At 37.7% G+C, this 21,860-nt stretch overlaps 1 protein-coding gene and 1 non-coding gene across 3 annotated transcripts in view; one reads left to right on the forward strand and one right to left on the reverse strand.

The window, feature by feature from the left end:
- ASH1L (ASH1 like histone lysine methyltransferase) overlaps nt 1–21,860 on the forward strand; it is a 204,352-nt gene that overhangs the window by 107,038 nt on the left and 75,454 nt on the right. The gene's annotated exons all lie outside the window — the stretch shown is intronic.
- Nucleotides 2,692–2,802, reverse strand: LOC115844840 (U5 spliceosomal RNA). The gene has a single exon (XR_004036230.1). It is a non-coding gene; the product is annotated as a U5 spliceosomal RNA (small nuclear RNA).

Below are 21,860 nucleotides of genomic sequence, written 5' to 3' on the forward strand. Positions count from 1 at the left end.
TTTCAGTTTACCTGCTTTTATCTCAATCACTAAGAAAATGATGAAAATAACTTGAGTGAAGTATTTATTTATTTATTTATTGCAGTATAATTAACATACAAAATTATAGTGGCTTCAGATGTATAACATAATGATTAGGTATTTGTGAATATTGCAAAATAATCACCACAATAAGTCTGGTTAAACTGTCACTATGCATAGTTAAAAAACTTTTTTTCTTATGATGATAACTTTTGCAACATACTCTTTTAGCAACTTTCATATATGCAATACAGTATTATTTACTATGGTTACCATGCTGTATACTACATTACCATGACTTACTTCTTTCATAACTGGAAGTTTGTAGCTTTTGACTCCATTCACCCATTTTGTACCTCTCGCTTCTGGCGACCACCAGTCTGTTCTCTGTGTCTGTGAGCTTGGTTGCCGGTTGTGTGTGTGTGTGTAGGGGGGGTGTTCATTTGTTTGTCCTTTGCTTTTTGTTTAATATTTACTTATTTAATTTTGGTTGCATTGGGTCTTAGTTGCAACATGACGCATCTTCGTTGCGGCATGCAGGATCTTTCGTTGCAACATTTGGGCTCTTCACCGCGGCTGTAGGCTTCTCTTTAGCTGTGGCCCGCGGGCTTAGTTACCCCGTGGCATGTGGGATCTTAGTTCCCCCACCAGGGATTGAACCCGCATCCCCTGCATTGGAAGACGGATTCTTAACCCCTGGACCACCAGGGAACTCCCTCATTTGTTTGTTCCACATACAGGCGAGATCATTCCGTATTTGTCTTTCTCTGTCTGACTTACTTCACTTAGCGTAATGCCCTCAAGGTCTGTCTATATTCTCGCAAATCGCAAGATTTCATTCTTTGTATGACTGAATAATAGTCCGTTGTGTATTTGTGTATGTGTATATGCTTACATATATAGCATTTTCTTTATCCATTCATCTCTCAATGGACACTTAGGTTGTTTCCCTATCTTGGCTATTGTAAATAATGCTGCAGTGAACATGAAGGTGCATATATCTTTTGAAGGTAGTGTTTTTGTTTTCTTCAGATAAATACCCAGAAGTGGAATTGTTAGATCGTATGGTAGTTCTAGTTTTAATTTTTGGGGAACCTCCATACTGCTTTCCATAGTGGCTGTGCCAATTTACATCCCCACCAGCAGTGCACAAGGGTTCCCTTTTCTCCACAGCCTCAACAACACTTGTTATTTCTTGTCTTTTTGATAATAGCCATTCTGACAGGTGTGAGGTGATAGCTCATTGTGGTTTTGATTCGCATTTGCCTGATAGTGATATTGAACATATTTTCATGTACCTGTTGGTCTTCTGTATGTCTTCTTTAGAAAAATGTCTAGACCATCTGCCTATTTTTTGATCAGATTGTTTGGGTTTTTGGCTCTTGAGTTGTATGAGTGAGTCCTTTATAAATTTTGGATATTAACCCCTTGTCAGATATAATTTGCAGATATTTTCTCCCGTTTAGTAGTTTTTGTTTTGTTGATCATTTCCTGTGCTGTGCAGAAGCTTCTTAGTTTGCTTATCTTTGCTTTTGATGCCTTTGCTTTTGGTATCATACCCAAAAAAATCATTGCCAGGACCAGTGTCCAGAGTAACATTTTTTAAAACAAGAGTAGCTTCATGTTTTAAATTTTTTAATTAACTATATTGTGGTTAAATATACATGGCATAAAATTTACTATTTTAATCATTTTAAGTGCACCATTCGGTAGCATTAAGTACATTACCTTGTTGTGCAGACATCACCACTGTCCACCTCCAGAACTTTTTCATCATCTCAAACTGAATTGTTTTGTTTCTAAAGTATGAATTCTGATATCGCATCCACGCTACCCAAGTGTGATGATATATGTAAAACCACTGGCATACAATAGGCACTCAAAGTAAATCTTAGTTGTTTCTTCTGCGTCTCACTCTCCAAAAGAGTTGTTTCCTGTCTCCTAAAAGATGTTTCCTATCCTCTTTTTTTTATAGATAGTTTTATTGAGATGTAATTCACATATCATACAGTTAACCTATTTCAAGTGTACAAGTCAATAGTTTTTGGTATATTACATTATTAATTTTTTAAATTGTAAAATACTTATAAAATTTGCCATTTTAGCTATTCTTAAGGTTACACTTCAGTGGCGTTAATTATATTCACAATGTTGTACAACATTTACCACTGTCTATTTCCAAAATTTTTTCATTACCTCAAACAGAAACTATAATAATTAAGCAAAAACTACCCACTCCTTCTAAAACTCTCCACAGCACATAATAAATGTCTAATGTACTTTCAGTCTCTATAATTTGCCTCTTCTGGGTACCCCATGTAAATGGAAGCATACACAGTATTTGTGTTTTTGGGTATGGATTATTTTATTTAACATCTCTTTAACATTCATGTTGTAGCATGTATCAGAACTGCATTCCTTTTTCTGGCTGAGTAATATTCCATTGTATGTAGATAGCACATTTTGTTTCTCTGTTAATGGGCACTTTGGTTGTTTCTGCCTTTGGGTATTGTGAACAATGCTGCAGTGAACATTGGCATACATTTATCTGTTCAGGTCCCTGTTTTCAGTCCTTTGTGTATAAACTTAGGGGTGAAATTGCTAGACCATATGGTAATTCTACATTTAGCTTTAATTTATTTTTATTTTTAATTTTTATTTCTTTTGTTTATCCCCAGAAGGCCTCAAAAAATTGTAGCAGCAGTCATGCTTTTCCCTCCCCAGATGAATCTTTAGTAAAAGGCAAAAGATACATTAGATTATGAAGAGAAGCACGAGTATACATGCAGCTTTTAAAAGAACCACCAAACTTTTCCACAGTGGCTCTACCACTGAGTGTTCATTGTACAGTTAGTTACTGATTTGGGATCTTTCTTCTCTTTTAATTTATGTGTTTTCACATAAAAATTTTCCTCTTAGCACTGCTTTTACTGCATCACGTCAGTTTTGTTCTGTTTTTGTTTTCATTCATTTCAAAGTATTTTCCAGTTTCCCTTTTGATTTTTTTATTTGACCCATTGGTTGCTTAAGAGTAGAGTATGTTGTTTAATTTCCACACATAAGTGAATTTTTCAGTTTTCCTTCATGTCTAGTTTCATTCCTTTGTGATCAGAAAAGATATTCTGTATGGTTTCAATCCTTTTTAATTTATTGACTTATTTTGTAGCCTAACATATGGTCTGTCCTAAAGAATGTTCCATGTGCACTTGAGAAGACTATGTAATCTGCTGTTGTTGGGTAGAGTGTTATTTCTGTTCCTGTTACAACTGATTGGTTTATAATGTTGTTCTCATACTTACTGATCTTCTGTGTTGTTGTTCTGCCAACAGTTATTGTACAACTGTCTGTTTCTCTCTTAAATTCTGTCAGTGTTTCCTTCATATATTTTGGGTCCTCTGATGTTTGGTGAATATTTTGGTGTTTTTTTTTTTTTTTGCTGTACACGGACCTCTCACTGTTGTGGCCTGTCCCGCTGCAGAGCACAGGCTCCGGACGCGCAGGCCCAGCGGCCATGGCTCACGGGCCCAGCCGCTCCACGGCACGCGGGATCCTCCCTGACCGGGGCATGAACCTGTGTCCCCTGCATCGGCAGGCGGACTCCCAACCACTGCGCCACCAGGGAAGCCCTGAATATTTTTTTATAATTGTTATAGCTTTATGGTGAATGGACTCTCTTGTCAATATTTAATGTTTGTCTCTTGTTACAGTTTTTTACTTATTTACTTAAAGTCTCTTTTTCTGATATTAGTATAATCTCCTTATCTCTTTTGGTTACTATTTGCATGGAATATCTTTTTCCATCCTTTCATGTGCATCCAGTTCCCATCTTTGGATCTAAAGTGAATCTCTTGTAGACAGCATGTATGTAGTTAGATCATGTTTTATATTCATTTTGCTCCTCTCTGCCTTTTGACTGGAAAGTCTCCTCAATTTACATTTATAGTAATTACTAATAAGAAAGGATTTATGCTTGCCATTTAGTTTTCCATATGTGTTATAGCTTTTTGTCCCTCATTTCCTCCTTACTGCCTTCTTTTGTACTTAGCTGATCTTCTTGTAGTTACCTGTTTGATTCCCTTCTCATTCCCTTTTGTGTATATTCTATAGCTATTTTATCTGTGGTTACCATGGAGATTACATATAACTTCCTAAAGATATAACTCTGTAATTTGAATTGATACCAACTTAACTTCAGTCACATACAAAAATGCTATTCCTGTAAAGCTCCATGCCTTCCTTTTATATTATTGAAATTACAAATTACATCTTTATTCATTTTGTGCCCTAAAACATACATTTATAATTATTTTTTATGCATTTGTCTTTTTAAAATTTTTTTATTTTTGGCTGCGTTGGGTCTTCAGCGCTGTGGGCAGGCTTTCTCTAGTTGTGGCGAGTGGGGGCTCTTCTTCGTTGTGGTGCACATGCTTCTCATTGCTCTGGCTTCTCTTGTTGCAGAGCACAGGCTCTAGGCACATGGGCTTCAGTAGTTGTGGCATGCAGGCTCAGTAGTTGTGACGCATGGGCTTAGTTGCTCCACAGCATGTGGGATCTTCCCAGACCAGGAATCGGACCCGTATCCCCTGCAATGGCAGGTGGATTCTTAACCACTGTGCCACCAGGGAAGTCACTGCATTTGTCTTTTAAATCCTGTTTTCTATACTCTTTTCTCTGCAGTCACCCATCATGATTAAACTAAGAGCCTCTTGCCTCTTTTTTTCCTAGAAAAAAATAAAAGTCTTTTTGTTTTGTTTTGTCTTTTTGGCCCCAAGGCATGTGGGATTTTAATTCCCCAACCAGAGATTGAACCCGTGGCCCCTGCAGTGGAAGCGCAGGGTCTTAACCGCTGGACCGCCAGGGAAGTCCGAAAAGTGATTTTTTAATATAATAAAAAATAAAGATTGCATTAACAGAGATGATTAAAAACTTTCCACATGTGATTTGGCTCCTAATGTGGAGTAGAACATATCAGGCCATCACTGTATATTGTCAGGAATTATAAATCATGATTTATGAAAGTTCAGTTTGCCACTTAGAAATGGAGAAGCATTGGGAGGGAATCCATAACCACATTTACATTCCATTCTATTTTTTATAGAAGCTTGGTTATGTCCAGTCTTATGGCTAAGGAAAATGTGTTTGTATCTGGCAGCAGCTCTGTTGCTCTAGCTCCCTCTAGTGATAATAAAGTGGCTTCATTAGCAATTACTATTTCTCACTTGACTGTTCTTTAATACAGGCCTGATGGACTTTTAATAACAAGATTTAATATATTTTAATAAATAACAAGATTTAAGATACTTCAAAAAATTATATCCCATTCATACAATGGAATATTATTCAGCCTTAAAAAAGAAGGAATTTGGACACCTCCTACAATATGGATGAACCTTGAAAATATTATGCTAAGTGAAATGAATCAGTCAGAAAAAGACAAATACTGTTTGATTCCACTTATAAGAGGTACCTAGAGTAGTCAGATGCATGGAGAGAGAATGGAGAATGGTGGTTGCCAGGGGCTGGTGGCAGTTATTGTTTAATGGATACAGAGTTTCAGTATTACAAGATGAAGTGTTCTGTAGATGGATGATAGTGATGGTTGTACAACAGTGTGAATGTACTTAATACCACTGAGCTACACACTTAAGATTGGTTAAAATGGGAAATTTTATGTTATATATATTTTACCAGGAAAACTTTGCAGGAGATCTGTTATCTCAAGTTCTGAGATATCCCTCTATTCTGTTACTGAGAGTGGAAAATGATATAGCCTTCCCTTAGGAAATGTGTGTCGCAAACTGTAAATACTATCAGAGTTCAAGGAAGAGATTAGGAAAATACAGTTTTGTGATGAAAATTGGGAATTAACATATCTTAAAGTGTAGAAATTACAAATGACATCATAATTGCTATAGTAATGATGGTATTATTGTAAACTAGAAATTTGGGAAGTGAAATAATACTTCTTTAAAATACTTTTTAATAGACATGTAGTCGTGTTTTCTCTGTAAAAACACAGTATTAGCACTTTCCAACCTGAACATACCTTAGAAATTACCTAATTCACCTCCCTTAAGCCCTAGATCAGTAAATCTTGCATAGGCATACAAGGGGACTACCTTCCCAGATTAAACTGTTTTATTTTTTTCACAGTGTTTTTGTTTGTTTTGTTTGTTTGTTTGAAAATACTCAAATCTCTGGCAAAATTAACACTCATATACCGTACCTAAATTTATCAACATTTTGCCACATTTGCTTTAATTCTCTCTATACACACATTTACATTTTTGCAGGGGAAAACATTTTTGTCCGGTGAAAATTTTGAAAGTAAGTTGCAGACATTCATTCACCCCTATGCATTTCAGAAGTTATCACCTTAGAACTAGGATACTCTCCTACCTAATCTTAATACCATTATCATATCTAAGAAAATAAGTAGGACTTCCCTGGTGTGCAGTGGTTAGGAATCCGCCTGCTAGGGGACACGGGTTCGACCCCTGGTTTGGGAAGATCCCACATGCTGCGGGGCAACTAAGCCTGTGCGCCACAACTACTGAGCCTGTGCTCTAGAGCCCGCGAGCCACAACTACTGAGCCTGTGTGCCACAAATACTGAAGGCTGTGCGCCTAGAGCCCGTGCTCCACCACAGGAGAAGGCACCGCAATGAAAAGCCCTTGCACCGCAACGAAGAGTAGCCCCTGCTCGCCAGAACTAGAAAAAACTCACGCACGCAGAACAATGAAGACCCAACACAGCCAAAAATAAAATTAATTAATTATTTATTTTTTTTAAACAAAGCGGTATATCAGTAATATCATTAATATACAGCCCATACTTATATTTTCCCTATTGTCCTAAAATTATCTTTTATTTCAATTTGTTTTCTTTTAATGTAGAATCCAAACAGATAACATGTGTTACACCTGATTGCTAGCTATGTGTATTATTTTAATCTAGAATATTCCCTATCTTTTGTTTTTTATGAGATTGATCCTTTTTGAGGAACTTAAGCTTGTTGTGCTACATTCCACAATTTTAAAATTATTTCTTCATGATTAGATTTAGGTTAAATCTTGGTAGGAGTATTACATATGTGATATTTCGTACTTCTAATTGCATCCCACTTACTGTTTGACTGTTGGTTATGCCATGTTTGATCACTTGATTAAGGTGTGGTATCCACCAGATCTCTCCAATGTAAAGATACATTTTTACTGTTGTAAATTAGTAAATCATGGGGTGATAGTTGAGGCTCTGGCTTCTTCTCTAGCAGTCTTTTTTTTTTTAATACAATATTTTAGCATCCATTATGATCTTTGACTAAACTGGTGAGTACATTGTTAGTTGCAAACTGGTAATTTTCTAATTCTGTCATTTCTTCAACATTTATTAGCTGATATTTTTCTGGGAAGATGATTGTACGGACTCATAAAAATTTTTAGGGCTTCCCTGGTGGCGCAGTGGTTGAGAGTCCGCCTGCTAATGCAGGGGACATGGGTTTGTGCCCCGGTCTGCGAGGATCCCGCATGCCGTGGAGCGGCTGGGCCCGTGAGCCGTGGCCGCTGAGCCTGCGCATCCGGAGCCTGTGCTCTGCAGTGGGAGAGGCCACAGCAGTGAGAGGCCCACATACCGCAAAAAAAAATTTAATATATCATAATCCAGTACCATCATTTTGTGGAGACATGCACAAATTTCCCAAATTTTAATCACAGAAGACACTTTAAGCTGGACCCTGTTTCTTTTAGGCATAACCTCATTCATCTTTGAGCATTTCCCTGCTTTCTGTCATAGAAAGTTATCATTCACCCTGGTTCTTTTGTTTGTTTTGGTATTTGCTTTTATTTCTTTGCTGTTGTTTATCAGATTTACCTTGTTCTTTCCTTGCCTCAGATCAGGAATCAGTTATTTCACTCAAGAAGTTTTGGTTTCTTTCTCTTTTTTTTTTTTTTTTTAATATTTATTTGGTTACGCTGGGTCTTACTTGCGGCAGGGGGGCTCTTTAGTTGTGGCCTACCAGCTCCTTAGTTGTAGCATGTGAACTCTTAGTTGCGGCGTGCATGTGGGATGTAGTTCCCTGACCAAGGATTGAACCCAGGCCCCCTGCATTGGGAGCATGGAGTCTTACTGTGCCACCAGGGAAGTCCCTGGTTTCTTTTAATGGGAATTATTTAGAAATCAAAATCTGGGTACTTGATATACTGTTTGCTACTAGGTTGTCATTGTTCCTGAGGTGTGGCAATGCTTTTAGGCTCTTTCAGAACGAGGAAATAAATAAGTATATATATGTACACACATACATGTATTAATTTTCTATTACTGTGTAACACATTACCACAATTTTAGCAGCTTAAAACGTTACCCATTTATTATCTCACAGATTCCCTGGAATTTTAGGAGTCTAGACATTTCTGCTCTGTGTCTCACAAGGCTGGAATCAAGGTAGCAGCCAAATCTCATCTGAGACTTGAGGTTCTTATCCATGCTCATATTCATTTTATTGGAGTTGTAGAACTCAGTGGTATCTTGCTTCTTCTAAGCTGCTAAGAAAGAGAGTCTGCTTCTTTAAGTCTCTAAGCTCAAGGAAAGCCTAAACCTTCAGTGTTTTTCCCACCATTTTTCTATCAGGTTGTTTAGTCTTTTTTTTTTCCCTTGATTTTTAAGAGTTCCTTATATATTAAGGAGATTTGCCCTTTGTGATATAAACTGCACTACATTTTTTGTCAGTTTGTTATTTGTCTTTTGTCCTTATTCGCTATATGTCTTTTGTTATCCCAGTAGCATACTGTGTTGAATACTGAAATATGATGCCTCTAACTTTGGCTCTTCTGGCTTCTTCCAACTTTGTTTGGCTAATTCTGGGTCCCTTGCTATTTCCATATGAATTTCAGGATCAACTTGTTGATTTCTGCAAAAAAAAAACCAGCTGGGATTTTGAAAAAAAAATGTAGATTAATTGGAGAGTTTTATATCTTACCGATATTAAGTATTTTGATCCATGAACGTGGGATGTCTTTCTAGTTATTCAATTCTTTTAAAATTTCTTTTAACAGTATTTTTTAGTTTTCAGTATGTAAGTCTTGTAAGTACTTTTGTTAAACATACTCCTAAGCATTTTATTCTTTTGATGTTATCATAAATGGAATTTTTAAATTCCATTTTATATGTTTATTGCTAATATATAGAAATACACTTGATTTTTGTATATCGATTTTATATCCTGCAAGCCTTGCTGAACTCAATTAATAGTCCTCATAGTATTTTAATGGATTCTGTAGTTTGACTCTGGACTTTGCATATGATGATGATTTTTATCATACAAAGGTCCATATTTTCATGTAGTCAAATTTTTGTTTTGTTTTTGTTTGTATTGTGCTTCTGGATTTTGGATTATTATTAGAAAAGCTTCCCCACACCCAGGTTTTAAAGGAACTAAGAAATCCAGCCTTATTTTCTTCTAGTAATTGTTTAACTTTGATTTTTACATCTAGTTCCCAGATCTATTTGGAATTTTTCTGGTATATAGTATTAGGCTAGGCTGTACTCATTGGCTAAACTGAAGAGAGTTAGTCCTTACTGAGTGCCCACTATGTGCCAGTTGCTGTGTTAAGCACTTTGCATATATTATCTCATTTAATCTTGTGAAAGACCAGATACTGTTATTGAAGAAGCTAAGCCTTAGAGAGAGTAAGTAATTTGTCCAGTGTTACACAGCTAGTAGGTGACATAGCTAATATTTGTATGTGGGCAATAATTGGCTGCAACACTTATACCTGTTGCCACTTTGCCTCTAACTTAAATACTGTTTGATTGTTAAAAAAAAAAAAAATTGGCTTGTCTGGAAAATTTCATTAATTTCTATTTTAGATGGAATGTTCATTCTAGATAAGAATGTATATTTTACATTACATACTTTATGAGATAAGACATTAGGGCTGATAAAGTTTAGTAATCTTGAAATATAATTTTAACTTCTATTTTATCTAAAAATGTCATGCTCCTCAAAGGTTTTAAATTGTGAGGTAAACTAGTTTCAATTGGAGGGTTAGGGAAATTACATTACATTGTGGCATTACAAAAAAACATGCTTTTATATCCTCCCTCTACAAATTTTACATCCTCAGGACAAAAGTTCTGCCATGATGTTCATGAAGGAACATTGAAGGGGTTTATGCTCCGGTTGTCTGTAGATGGTGTTCAGAATATTTTAACCCTGGTATGATCTTAATTACCTTTCAATATGATTCTGGGCCATTTCTCCCTATGGATAGTTGGTTGTGCTAAGATCATGTAAATTTGTGTTAATCTAAATAAAATTAGTAAAATAAATCTGTTACAGAAAATAGTGTAGGTTGGTAAAGTGTGTTGAGAGAAATGTTAACATCTTCAGCAAGGTAGTTTATGAAAATAGTATTTTCAGAAGTTTAACTACCAGTGGAATACAGAATAGATTGTCTAAGTTTCGAGAAAGAGGCTAGATTCAAGTGATTCTTAAATCCAGCAAGGGTAATGCATCAAGTTGTGGTTATAGAACTCAAATCCTTACTCCTTCACTTACTAGTTACATGAATTGGGGCATATTACTGACCTATGTCCTCAGTGTCCTCATCTAAAAAAATGGCGTGATGAAAAGTACCTACTTGATAGAGTTTTGTGGGTTAAATGCTTGACATGTATGAAGTAAATAAATATTCAATAAATTTTTTAAATGTCTAACTCCATTGTCACTAAATTTGTGACCTAGGATAAAATTAACCCTTATAAGACTTACTTTCTCTTGAATACAGTAATATGATATCCTCAGGATTGTTATTCCTCTACTCAGATTTTCTTTGAGATATAGTCGTCTCATGGTATCTGTGCGGGATTGCTTCCAGACCCCCACCCCACAGATACCAAAATGCACAGAGGCTCAGTTCCCTTATGTAAAACGGTATAGTACAGTCTGCCCTGTGTATCTGCGGGTTCTCCCTCCGCAAATAGGGAGGGCCAACTGTGCACTTATTTCCTACATTATAGAATCCAAAATTCTTCAATAATATTTAAGACCTACCATGATCTAGTATAACCTGTTTTTCTAGTCTTATCTCCAGTTACACTCCTGAAATATTCATTCCCTTAACTACAGCATCTGATAATTTCCCCCAGTTTCTCCATCCTCCACTTTACTCTTGGTGCTTGTCCTAGGTGTTTGCTCTAAGTGGTAAAAACGACCTGCCCACTAGCCTTTTACTTGCCAAATGCCATTCATCCTTTCAGACTTTACTCAAGATTTGAAATACTCCCTCATTAAATAAAAAGTTGCCTTAATTCTCCTGTAGTTGAGATTAATTTTACTTTTCCTTTCCCTTTTGTAAAGCTTAGTAGAACCTTAAGAGTTTTATCACATTCTAATTTTTAAACTAGGCATATATGCATACATGTTTGTTCCTCCACCAGACTGTAAGCTTCTTTTGGCCATGAGTATTCTTTGTTCCTCCCATGTGCCTTGAAACTATCAGTCCATTTTCTATATTATGAAAAAGAAGTAACAAACTGCCTGAATTTCTAAAAAATGTATGACTTAAATTTTCCTTAGAAAAATTTTAAATGCTAAAAGCAGCATCTGCCCTCTTATTTGGTAAAAAATATGTGAGGAAATTATTATTTGTCTATCCTTTTCATTTTCACCGAAGAAAGACATTCCAAAATGTAGTAAATGCCAAATTTTTTCTTTAAAAGTTTGATGTGTATGAAAAACATTGTTTCTGTGATCAACTATTATTACATTATAATTTGTATACTCCCTTGACATTTACCAAGATCTTTTACATAGTTTTTATTTGTCATTTATATTTAAGTACATCTAAGTGATAGTCCTAAACTCTTAGAGATTAAAATCACAACAGTCTTTACAAATATGTTCTACTATGTTTTCCAGTAGAACAGTGTTTTAACTCCTCCAATACAGTTTTTCTTACCTTTCAGTATGATTTTGGTCCTATTTTCCCTGTGGTTATTTGGTGCTAAAGAAATTTATTCTTATTTAAACATTAATCTAAATAAGTTTTTTGCTTTTTTGTGGGTTTTTTTTTCGGTACGTGGGCCTCTCACTGCCATGGCCTCTCCCGTTGCGGAGCACAGGCTCCGGACGCGCAGGCTCAGCGGCCATGGCTCACGGGCCCAGCCGCTCCGCAGCATGTGGGATCCTCCCGGACCGGGGCACGAACCCGTGTCCCCTGCATTGGCAGACGGACTCCTAACCACTGCGCCACCAGGGAAGCCCTCTAAATAAGTTTTTACTACCAAAGTAAATTAATTTATTGCAAAAACTTGGTTTAATATTTTCCCAAAGCATATCATGTATTTATTATTTATTTTTATGCATGGTGGGTGATAACCTAAAGAAGATTGCAAGATTTTACAGAAGTATTATATACCTTTCACCCAGGCTCATCAAATGTTGATTTCTGCCACATTTCTTTCTCTACTTCCCTTTCTGCCTGCTCTCTTTCTCTTATACACACAGAGACATTTTTTTTCTCAGTTTTTTGATAAAAAGTTATAGACATTTTAACCAGTGACTCAGAAATATTTTAGCATGTATTTCCTATGAACCAGGACATTTTCTTCAGGATCTTAACATCACTACAATACTATTATCTAATACACAGTTAATAATCAAATTTCACTAATTGTGTCAGTTATGCCCTTTATAACATTTTTTTTCTGCATTGATTCAGGATCCAATATATAATTATGCATTACATTTAGTTGCCATGTCTCTTTATTCTCCTTTAATTTGGAACACTTCTCCAGCCTTTGTCTTTCATCGTATTGACATTTCTTTATGAGTACAGAGGAGTTGTTTCATAGAAGGTTCTAAAATTTGAGTTTGATGTTTCTTCATGAATAGATTAAGGTTGTCAGGAATACCACAAAAGTAATGTTTTCTTCTCAGTGAATCAAATCAGGAAGCACATGATATCATGTGTAATTGATGATATTAACTGTGATCATTCAGTCACTGTGATGTCAACCACAACAGCGTTCAAATATGCAATATAATGTCATTAATTATAGTCACCATACTGTATGTTACATCTACAGGAATTATTTATTTTATAACTAGAAGTTTGTACTTTTTGACCACCTTAACCATTTCATCCCTCCCCACCCCCCTACTTCTGGCAACCATCAAATCTATTCTCTGTGTCAATGAGTTTGATGTTTTTATTTTGGTCTTTTTTTTTTTTTTAATAGAGTCCACATATAAGTGAGATCATAAGGTGTTTGTCTTTCTCTATCTGACTTATTTATTTAGCATCATGCCCTCAAGGTCCATCTGTATTGTCTCAATGACAGGATTTCCTCCTTTTCAGTGGCTAAGTAATATTCCATTCATCTGTTTGTCTGTTTTTTGTGCCAATACCATACTGTTCTGATTACTTTAGCTTTGTAATACAGTTTGAAATCAGGAAGTGTGATGCCTTCAGCTTTGTTCTTCTTTCTCAAGATTGCTTTGGCTATTTGGGGTCTTCTGTGGTTCCATAAAAATTTTAGGATTGTTTGTTCTTTTTCTGTGAAAAACGCCATTGGGATTTTTTTTTATTATTGCATTGAATCTGTAGATTGCTTTGCGCAGTTATGGGTATTTTAACAATATTAATTCTTCCAGTCCATGAGCATGAAATATCTTCTCATTTATTTGTATTTTTTTCTATTTCTTTCAGCAGCATCTTATAGTTTTCAGCATACAGGTCTTTTACCTTTAAATTTATTCCTAGGTATTTTATTATTTTCAGTGCTATTACAAATGCAATGGTTTTCTTAATTTCTCTTTATTTGGTTGCGCTGGGTCTTAGTTGCAGCAGGTGGGCTTCTTAGTTGCGGCTCGTGGACTCCTTAGTTGTGGCTCACTGGCTTCTTAGTTGCAGCACACAGGCTCCTTAGTTGTGGCACACGAACTCTTAGTTACAGCATGCATGTGGGATCTAGTTACATGGCCAGGGATCGACCCCAGGCCCCCTGCATTGGGACCATGGAGTCTTAACCACTGCACCACCAAGGAAGTCCCTAATTTCTTTTTCTGATAGTTATTAATGTATAGATACACAACTGATTTTTGAATTTTGATTTTACTAAATTTGTTTATCAGTTCTAACAGTTTTTTGGTATAGTCTTTGGAGTTTTCTATGTATCATATCATATCATCTGCAAATAGAGACAGTTTCACTTCTTCCTTTTATATTGGATGCCTTTTATTTCTTTTTCTGTCTTTTATTTCTTTTTCTTGACTAATTGCTCTGCTTATAACCTCCAGTACTATGTTGAATAAAAACGGTGAGTGTGGGCATTCTTGTCTTGTTCCTGATCTTAGAGTAAAAGCTTTCATTCTTTCATCATTGTGTATGATGTTAGTTGTGGGCATGCCATAAGTGGCCTTTATTATGTTGAGGAACATTCCTTTACCCACTTTGTTGAGCTTTTTTTTTTTCTAATTTATTTATTTATTTTTTATTTTGGCTGCATCAGGTCATAGCTGTGGCACACAGGATCTCGGGATCTTTCATTGCGGCGCACGGGTTTCTGTCTAGTTGTGGCATGTGGGTTTTTCTCTCTGTAGTTGTGACGCACAGGCTCCGGGCTCTGTAGTTTGCAGCATGTGGTCTCTCTCATTGAGGTGTGCAAGCTCAGCATATGTGGCACGCAGGCTTAGTTGCCCCGTGGCATGTGGGATCTCAGTTCCCCGACCAGGGATGGAACCCATATCCCCTGCATTGGAAGGCAGATTCTTTACCACTGTACCACCAGGGAAGTCCCCTTGTTGAGCATTTTTATCATAAATGGATGTTGAATTTTGTCAAATGGTTTTTCTCCATTTAAAGAGATAATCATGGGATTTTCCTGGTGGCTCAGTGGTTAAGAATCTGCCTGCCAGTGCAGGGGACACGGGTTCGATCCCTGGTCTGGGAAGATCCCACATGCTGTGGAGCAACTAAGCCCATGTGCCACAACTACTGACCCTGCACTCTAGAGTCCACAAGCCACAACTACTGAACCCATGTGCTGCAGTTACTGAAACCCACGTGCCTAGTGCTCCACAACAAGAGAAGCCACTGCAATGAGAAGCCCGTGCACTGCAACAAAGAGTAGCCCCCGCTCGCTGCGACCAGAGAAAGCCCATGTGCAGCAACAAAGACCCAACACAGCCAAAAATAAATAAATAAATTGATTGATTGATTTTTAAAAATTAAAAATAAAATTTAAAAATTAAGAGATAATCATATGATTTTTATCATTTATGTTGTTTTGGTATATTGCATTGATTTTGCAGATGTTAGACCATCCTTGCATCCCTGGAATAAATTCCACTTGATCATAAAGTACAATCCTTTTAATATATTGTTGAATTTAGTTTGCTAATGTTTTGTTGAGGATTGTTGCATGTGTTTTCATCAAGGTTATTAGCCTGTAATTTTTTTTCTTGTAGTGTCCTTATGTTATTTTGGTATCAGGGTGCTGCTGACCTCATAAAATGCGACAAGAAGTGTTTTCTTCTCTTCTATTTTTTGGAAGTGTTTGAGAAGGATTTATATTAATTCTTCTTTATTGTTTGGTAGAATTCACCAGTGAAGCCCTCTGCTCCTGGATTTTTGTTGTTGGGAGGTTTTGATTACTGATTCAATCTCCTTACTAGTTATCTGGCTGCTCAGATTTTCTATTTTTTTCACAATTCAGTCTTGGTAGGTTGTATGTTTCTAGGAATTCATCCATTTCTTCTAGGTTGTCCAGTTTATTGGCATATAATTGTTTGCGGTAGTATCTTATGATCTTTTGTGTTTCTGAGGTTATCAGTTATAATGTCTCCTCTTTCATTTCATTTTGTTTGAGTCTTCTCTTTTTCTGGGTTAGTCTAGCTAAAGCTTTGTCTATTTTGTTTATCTTTTCAAAAAAGCAGTTCTTAGTTTCATTGATCTTTTGTCTTTTTAGTCTCTATTTCATTTATTTCCACTCTGATCTTTGTTATTTCTTTCCTTCTTTGGCCTTAGTATGTTCCTTATCTGGTTCCACGAGTTATAAAGTTAGGTTGTTTATTTGAGATTTTTTTTGGTTTCTTAATTTATCGCTATGAGCTTCCCTCTTAGAACTGCTTTTGTGGCATCCCATAAGTTTTGTTATGTTGCATTTTCATTTGTTTCAAGATTTGCTTTATATCTCTTTTTCTTCATTGACCCTTTTTGGTTGTTGAGTAGCATTGTTGTTTAATCTCCACATATTTGTGAATTTTCTAGTTTCCTTCTTGTAATTAACTTGTACTTTTATACTATTATGGTGGAAAAAATGGTTGATAAGACTTCAGTCTTCTTAAATTTATGAAGATTTTTTTTTGTGACCTAACATATGATCTGTCCTGGAGAATGTTCCACGCGCACTTGAGAATGATATGTATTTTGTTTCTTTGGGATGGAATATTTTGTATATATCTGTTAAGTCCACCTCAGTGTGTTTAATTAGAAGCCTACCCATTGAGGCCACAGCTACAAAGATAATAAGCTAATAAGCCTCTTTCATAGAAAGACTGGGCATTTCTGTCTGCTGCCTCTTCTCTGTGCCCTGAGGTGGGGGTGGGAGGTAGCTAGTTAAGAACTGTTTCAATGTTTGTTACAGTGCTATGGGGCCTGTGATCCTAAGCCCCGCTGCCCACCGGAGCCACGTGATCAAGGGATGTCCCCAGGTTGGCAGCTGCAAAAACCAGGGCTCCAGACATGTGCACAAGCTCCTTTGTAGGCAATACCATTGACCTGGAGTGAGGCAGATGGATAATACAAAGACCTGGAGGCTGGTAGGTGCAGAAGCTGGCATCTACCAGCCTCCGCAGTCTCTGGAGAATATCTTAGTCTGCCCCCCTAGATGTGTGTTATGTTAGATACCTGCCCCTCAGGTCAGAGATTTAAGATAATCAAATGGCCTCTTTCACAGAAAGACTGGGTATGTTTCAGCCACCTCCTTCTGCACTGTGTGCTGGGAGGTTAGCCACAGTGAATTCATGCAAGCCCTTTCAGAACTGTTTCTCAGTTTTCTGTATAGTCTTTTGGGTCTCGTGGACACAAGCCCCATTGGGGTTTAGAGCTAGATGTTTTGGAGGCCCATATCTCAGCTGGAGGTCTTAAAAGTTGGAGTACCAGATGTGGGGTTCAAAGCCTTTGCTCCTCAGGGAGAAGCTTGGAGTTGTGAGTGCCCTCCTGATTGTGGATTGCTGTTCCATGGATGAGGTTTGCGGTGAGACTGTGATCTCGGCCTCTCCTAACCATTTCGATGTGGTTTTTTTCTTGTTAGCCCAATGTGTACGAGTCACTCAGCTACTGTTAGGGTTCTTTCAGAGGAAATTGTTCTGCATGTAACTTGTGGGTTCACAGTGTCTCTGGGAGGAGGTGAGTTCAGGATCTTCCTTCATCTCCATCTTGAACCAGAAGCCTACATACTTTATTTGTTTGTTTGTTTATTGTTGAACCTTTGAAATTCCCATTTTTCTCCAGCTCTGTTAGCTGAAAGAGACTACAGTGATGTCCCACCAGTTGTGAGCACACTTAGTGTATAGAGTTTGGTTACTTTTATTTATTTATTTTTCTAATTTTTTAATTTTTTAATTTTTTGGCTGAGTTGGTCTTTGTTGCAGTGCGTGGGCTTCCCACTGAGGTGGCTTCTCCTGTTGCAGAGCATGGACTCTAGGTGTGCAGGCCTCAGTAGTTGCGGGCTCAGTAGTTGTGGCTTGTGGGCTCCAGAGTGCAGGCTCAGCAGTTGTGGAGCATGAGCTTAGTTGCTCCGCGACGTGTGGGATCTTGCCGAACCAGGGCTCAAACCCGTGTCCCCTGCATTAGCAGGAGGACTCTTAAAACACTGCGCCACCAGTGAAGTCCCTAGAGTTTGGTTTTTAAATACCGTTTCCCACTGAGAGGAACTAAAGCTCCTTGGAGAAATGGCTGATTCAGGGGTGGGTCAGGGAATGCACAAGATGAGCCTGAAACATCATGTTTATACCAATTTTGTTGCAAGTTAGTATGGAAAAAATGTTTGACTGAAATGAGAAATAGCCAAATTAACATGTATTCTGATTTTGTGACGTATACCATGCTACGTTTCTTTTCCTCCTTTAATCCAAGTGAAAGAATTTACAAGAACAATATTTTTTTCTTAAAGATCACCATAAGTCCAGCTACTTTTTTTCTTCCCAACAACTCTGTAACATAGCATTCATTGCCTTTTAGTTCATAGTTCTCATATATGAGTGATTAGTTCATAGTTTTCATATGTCAGTGACTATTAATATGGGTAGCTAAATTTGTGAATAGTATTATGACAAGCATAGCTTTTGATTTCTTAGCTCTCCAGTGTTTATATTTAGGAATTTGCAATAAATTTATCACGTTTAATCTTCGTCCATTTTGTCTTTAATGAAAAGTCTACTCAGTTTGACTTTGTTTTGTGTTTTAATGTTTTAGTAATATTATCTTTAGCTAATGTAACAAAGATTGTAGAATCATATTCAGAATTTTAGTGGATGTCTATTCACTGAAAATACAGTGCACGTTGCTAGGAAGGGCTTTCATTTCCTTTTGGAATTCCAGCTACACTGGAAGCTCCCTTTGTTACTAAAGTGACTTAAAACTTGAAGTGCATGTTCTAATCTGTGAGTTTGTCCCAAGTTGTTTCTCAGCCATTTACTATAAACAATATCTACCTAATCCATTAGCATTTAGAACTTGTTCTATGAGTCATCTCTATAATCAACCCAGAACAACTACGACAAAACTAAGCTTAATGAAGCTTATCTCTGTTAAAGGAAGACTAGAGACAAATATATATATTTATATAATTCCACTAAAAGTTTTGCAAGCAAATCCAGGCTTTAAAAGAAGTATTCTTGTGCAATTACCATACTCTTTTGATGACTGTGGCTTTGTAGTATAGTCTGAAGTCAGGGAGCCTGATTTCTCTAGCTCTGTTATTCTTTCTCAAGATTGCTTTGGCTATTTGTGATCTTTTGTGTTTCCATACAAATTGTAAAACTTTTTGTTCTAATTCTGTGAAAAATGCCATTGGTAATTTGATAGAGATTGCATTGAATCTTGTAGATTGCTTTGGGTAGTGTAGTCATTTTCACAATATTGAGCCTTCCAATCCAAGAACATGGTCTATCTCTGTATCTGTTTGTGTCATCTTTTATTTCTTTCATCAGTATATTGTAGTTTTCTGAGTACAGGTCTTTTGCCTCCTTACGTAGGTTTATTCCTAGGTATTTCATTCTTTTTTTTTTTAATAAATTTATTTATTTATTTATTTATTTATTTCTGGCTGCGTTAGGTCTTCGTTTTGCTGCACACCGGCTTTCTCTAGTTGCAGCTAGTGGGGGCTACTCTTCCTTGCGGTGTGTGGGCTTCTCATCACAGTGGCTTCTCTTGTTCTATGGAGCACAGCCTCTAGGCACATGGGCTTCAATAGTTGTGGCTCGCAGGCTCAGTAGTTGCGGCATGCGGGCTCTAGAACACATTCTCAGTAGTTGCGGCACACGGGCTTAGTTGTTCCACAGCATGTGAGATCTTCTTGGACCAGGGCTCGAAGCCGTGTCCCCTGCGTTGGCAGGCAGATTCTTAACCACTGCGCCACCAGTAAAGTCCCTATTTTATTCTTTTTGATGCAATGGTAAATGGGATCGTTCACTTGATTTCTCTTTCTAATCTTTTGTTGTTAGTGTATAGGAATGCAAGAGAAAGCAAGTGATTACACTGTTGGTGGGAATGTAAACTGGTACAGCCACTATGGAGAACACTATGGAGTTTCCTTTAAAAAGTAAAAATAGAACTGCCATATAATCCAGCAATCCCGCTCCTGGGCACATATCCAGTGAAAACCATAATTCAAAACAATACATGTGACAAAGAGAAACCAAGATGGCGGAGTAGAAGGATGTGCTCTCACTCCCTCTTGTGAGAACACCAGAATCACAACTAGCTGCTGGACAATCATCAACAGGAAGACACGGGAACTCACCAAAAAAGATACCCCACATACAAAGACAAAGGAGAAGCCACAGTGAGACGGTAGGGGTGCAATTACAGTAAAATCAAATCCCATAGCTGCTGAGTGGGTGACTCACAGACTGGAGAACACTTATACCACAGAAGTCCACCCACTGGAGTGAAGGTTCTGAGTCCCACGTCAGGCTTCCCAACCTGGGGGTCCGGCAACAGGAGGAGGAATTCCTAAAGAATCAGACTTTTAAGCCTAGTGGGATTTGATTGCAGGACTTGACAGGACTGGGGGCAACAGAGACTCCACTCTTGAAGAGCACACACAAAGTAGTGTGCGCATCGGGACCCAGGGGAAGGAGCAGTGACCCCAGGGGAGACTGAACCAGACTTACCTGCTAGTGTTGGAGGGTCTCCTGCAGAGGCAGGGGTTGGCTCTGCCTCACCTTGGGGACAAGGGCACTGGCAGCAGAAGTTCTGGGAAGTACTTCTTGGCTTGAGCCCTCCCAGAGTCTGTCATTATCCCCACCAAAGAGCCCAGGTAGGCTCCAGTGTTGGGTTGCCTCAGGCCAAACAACCAACAGAGAGGGAGCCCAGCCCCACCCATCAGCAGTCAAGCAGATTAAAGTTTTACTGATCTCTGCCCACCAGAGCAACAGTCAGCTCCACCCACCACCAGTCCCTCCCATCAGGAAACTTACACAAGCCTCTTAGATAGCCTCATCCACCAGAGGGCAGACAGCAGAAGCAAGAAGAACTACAATCCTGCAGCCTGAGGAACAAAAACCACATTCACGAGAAGACAGACAAGATGAAAAGGCAGAGGGCTGTGTACCAGATGAAGGAACAAGATAAAACCCCAGAAAAACAACTAAATGAAGTGGAGATGGGCAACCTTCCAGAAAAAGAATTCAGAATAATGATAGTGAAGATGATCCAGGACCTTGGAAAAAGAATGGAGAAGATGCAAGAAATGTTTAACAAAGACCTAGAAGAATTAAAGAACAAACAAACAGAGATGAACAATACAATAACTGAAACAAAAACTCCACTAGAAGGAATCAGTAGCAGAATAACTGAGGCAGAAGAACGGATAAGCGACCTGAAAGACAAAATGGTGGAATTTACTGCAGCAGAATAGAATAAAGAAAAAAAGAATGAAAAGAAATGAGGACAGCCTACGAGACCTCTGAGACAATATTAAATGCAACAACATTCGCATTATAGGGGTCACAGAAGGAGAAGAGAGAGAGAAAGGACCTGAGAAAATATTTGAAGAGATTATAGTCGAAAACTTCCCTAACATGGGAAAGGAAATAGCCACCCAAGTCCAGGAAGCACAGCGAGTCCCATATAGGATAAACCCAAGGAGAAACACGCCGAGACACATAGTAATCAAATTGGCGAAAATTAAAGACAAAGAAAGAAGCAAGGGAAAAATGACAAATAACATACAAGGGAACTCCCATAAGGTTAACAGCTGGTTTCTCAGCAGAAACTATAAGCCAGAAGGGAGTGGAATGATATTCTTAAAGTGATGAAAGGGAAGAACCTACAACCGAGATCACTCTACCCGGCAAGGATCTCATTCAGATTCGATGGAGAAATCAAAAGCTTTACAGACAAGCAAAAGCTAAGAGAATTCAGCACCACCAAACCAGCTCTACAACAAATGCTAAAGCAACTTCTCTAAGTGGGAAACACAAGAGAAGAAAAGGACCTACAAAAACAAACCCAAAACAATTAAGAAAATGGGAATAGGAACATACATATCGATAATTACCTTAAACGTGAATGGATTAAATGCTCCAACCAAAAGACACAGGCTTGCTG

The sequence above is a fragment of the Globicephala melas genome, chromosome 1 (assembly GCF_963455315.2).
Source record: "Globicephala melas chromosome 1, mGloMel1.2, whole genome shotgun sequence".
In the NCBI taxonomy this organism is placed as follows: Eukaryota; Metazoa; Chordata; class Mammalia; order Artiodactyla; family Delphinidae; genus Globicephala; species Globicephala melas.